This window comes from Nyctereutes procyonoides, unplaced genomic scaffold (genome assembly GCF_905146905.1).
Source record: "Nyctereutes procyonoides isolate TBG_1078 unplaced genomic scaffold, NYPRO_anot_genome, whole genome shotgun sequence".
NCBI classification, from domain to species: Eukaryota; Metazoa; Chordata; class Mammalia; order Carnivora; family Canidae; genus Nyctereutes; species Nyctereutes procyonoides.
This window is the reverse complement of record NW_026575036.1, coordinates 21,915,556-21,918,653: the sequence shown is the minus strand read 5'-3', so window position 1 is coordinate 21,918,653 and position 3,098 is coordinate 21,915,556. Positions and strand designations below refer to the sequence as shown.

At 41.7% G+C, this 3,098-nt stretch overlaps 1 pseudogene; it reads left to right on the top strand.

Moving 5' to 3' along the window:
* Window positions 1-1,292: 1,292 nt before the first annotated feature.
* LOC129505681 (dnaJ homolog subfamily A member 1-like) lies at window positions 1,293-2,683 on the top strand (annotated as a pseudogene).
* Window positions 2,684-3,098: the final 415 nt, after the last annotated feature.

The following is a 3,098-nucleotide window of genomic DNA, read 5'->3' as shown; positions in this document are numbered from 1 at the left end:
GGTGTGCATCACTGGTATTAAAATGTGACTTTGCGGGCAGCCTGGTGGCTCGATGGTTTGGCGCCAGCTTCAGCCCAGGGCGTGATCCTGGAGACCTGGGATCAAGTCCCACATTAGGCTCCCTGCATGGAGCCTGCTTCTTCCTCTGCCTGTGTCTCTGCCTCTCTCTCTCTCTCTCTCTCTCTGTCTCTCATGAATAAATAAAATAAAATTTTAAAATCCTTGAAAAAAAATAAAATGTGACTTTGCCACTGTCTATCTTGTTACGCACAGGAAACGTGTAATATCAACTTACTGTCATTTCACCTTTAAACCTACATGTGTCCAAATTCTCAGTAATTGCTAACCAAAATTCAAGAAACAAATGGATCTGGAGAACACATCTCTCATTTTACAAACCTGCTATCCAAGCTCTCTCTCTCTCTCTCCTAAAGAACTGTGTAATAAGGAGTATTTATACATAACAGTTTTGGTGAGTGAAATGTCTCTCTTATGAAATATACTTGGCTGTTAGTAGCAGAGACTGGAAATAATAGTGGCTTAAATAGGATGGAAGTTATTTTTCTTGAGCAGAAAGCAAGCCTGGAGGTAGGCCTGCCATGTCTGGGATAGGAGAGCCACAGTCAACACAGACCAAGGTTCCTTCCTGTCTCTTTTTTTCCACTATCCTGTAGCTTTTACCATCAAGGCTGGCTGAAGGCCAAGACAGCAGCCAGAACTCCAACCATCGTAACTTCATTCTAATAGAAAAACAGGAGTCTCCTCAGCAGCTTTCTGGCCTGGCATAAGGAGCCTTTCAGAAGAATCACCCAAAAACTTTTCCATGTCATTGGCTAGAACTTAATTACATGGCAACACCTAGCTGAAAGGGAGGGAGAAATGTAAAGTTTTATTTGGGCACCTTGTCATAGCAAATAAAATGTTTTCTTGTTAAGAAATGAGAGTCTTGTGTAGTGCCTGTCCGTCTCAACAAAAGCTTTACTTAAGCATTATTAAATACATATGATTGAATATAATTATTTTAATGACTTTTGAATAATCTCTTTTCTGGGATTCATTGTACTATTGTTCCCATGACATAAAAAGTAAGAAGAGTTAACTCTTCTTATTGGCGTATATCTAAATAAAGGTCACCACCCTCATCTAGCCTATTCCTAAAAAAACAGAATACAGGGAACTTTCCAGAATGCTCAGTGAGATGTAGAGAAGCGGCAGCTGCCCAAGCTGCACCCAGCAACGCTCTGCTTCCCGCTCCCCCACACTGGCCTCGGCCCTCTCACCAGCTGTAGAAAATGATGAAAGAAACCACTTGCTATGATGTTTTGGGGATCAAACCCAATGCCACCCAGGAGGAATTGAAAAAGGCTTACAGGAAACTGGCCTTGAAGTACCACCGGATAAGAATCCAAATGAAGGAGAGAAGTTTAAACAGATTTCTCAAGCTTATGAAGTGCTCTCTGACGCAAAGAAAAGGGAATTATATGACAAAGGAGGAGATCAGGCAATTAAAGAAGGTGGAGCTGGTGGTGGTTTTGGCTCCTCCACGGACATCTTTGATATGTTTTTTGTTTTTTGTTTTTTATATGTTTTTTGGAGGAGGAGGAAGGATGCAGAGAGAAAGGAGAGGTAAAAATGCTGTACATCAGCTCTCAGTAACCTTAGAAGATTTATATGATGGTGCAACACGAAAACTAGCTCTGCAAAAGAATGTGATTTGTGATAAATGTGAAGGCCGAGGTGGTAAGAAAGGAGCAGTCAAATGTTGTCTTAATTGCTGAGGTACTGGAATGCAAATAAGAATTCATCAGATAGGACCTGGAATGGTTCAGCAAATTCAATCTGTGTGCATGGAGTGCCAGGGCCACGGGGAAGGGATCAGTCCTAAAGATAGATGTAAAAGCTGCAATGGAAGGTAGTTCGAGAGAAGAAGATTCTAGAAGTGCATATTAACAAAGGCATGAAAGATGGCCAGAAGATAACATTCCATGGTGGAGACCAAGAACCAGGACTGGAACCAGGAGATACTATCATTGTTTTACACCAGAAGGACCATGCTGTTTTTACTCAAGGAGAAGACCTTTTCATGTGTATGGATATACAGCTGGTTGAAGCCCTGTGTGGCTTTCAAAAGCCATTATCTACTCTTGACAGCCGAACCATCGTCATCACCTCTCATCCAGGTCAGATTGTCAAGCATGGGGATATCAAGCGTGTGCTAAACGAAGGCATGCCAATTTATCGTAGACCATACGAAGAAGGGTCGCCTAATCATTAAATTTAAGGTAAACTTCCCCGAGAATGGCTTTCTGTCTCCTGATAAACTTTCTTTCTTTTTTTTTAAGATTTTATTTATTTATTCATGAGAGACACAGGGTGAGAGAGGCAGAGACACAGGCAGAGGGAGAAGCAGGCTCCGTGCAGGGAGCCTGATGTGGGACTCAATCCCGAGATCCAAGATCATGCCCTGGGCTAAAGGCAGGCACCAAACCGCTGAGCCACCCAGGGATCCCTCCTGATAAACTTTCTTTGCTGGAAAAACTCCTACCTGAGAGGAAGGAAATAGAAGAGACTGATGAAATGGACCAGGTGGAACTGGTGGACTTTGATCCCAATCAGGAAAGATGGGGAAGCATAGGATGATGAACATCATCCTAGGGGTGGTGTTCAGTGTCAGACCTCTTAATGGGGCCAGTGAATAATACTGCTGCCGGCATTTTATACGCAATAGTGAATGAGGGAAGGACTATGATCATAGCAGCCTACTTGCTATTGTTTTTGTTTTAATATTCAACTATAGTACTGTTTTAAAAGTTAAATGAATAAACTCAAATATAAAAACAACAACAACAACAAAAAAAAACCCAGAATACATACATCAAAGCTGTAATATAAAGTCTTTTTCAGCATTTAGTAAAAGATTAATCTATTTTGGATCCCAACCATGTGGCTACAGTTTCCAGGTATCTCCAAAGAGTAGTTTAGGATGAGGGTGAAGGGATTTTAACTTTTCCTTAATCTCCCTTAGCTCTGGCTGCACCCACCCCCACCCTGGCCAAATTATTTGATATGGATGGTTTTCTCAAATTTATTTCACACAC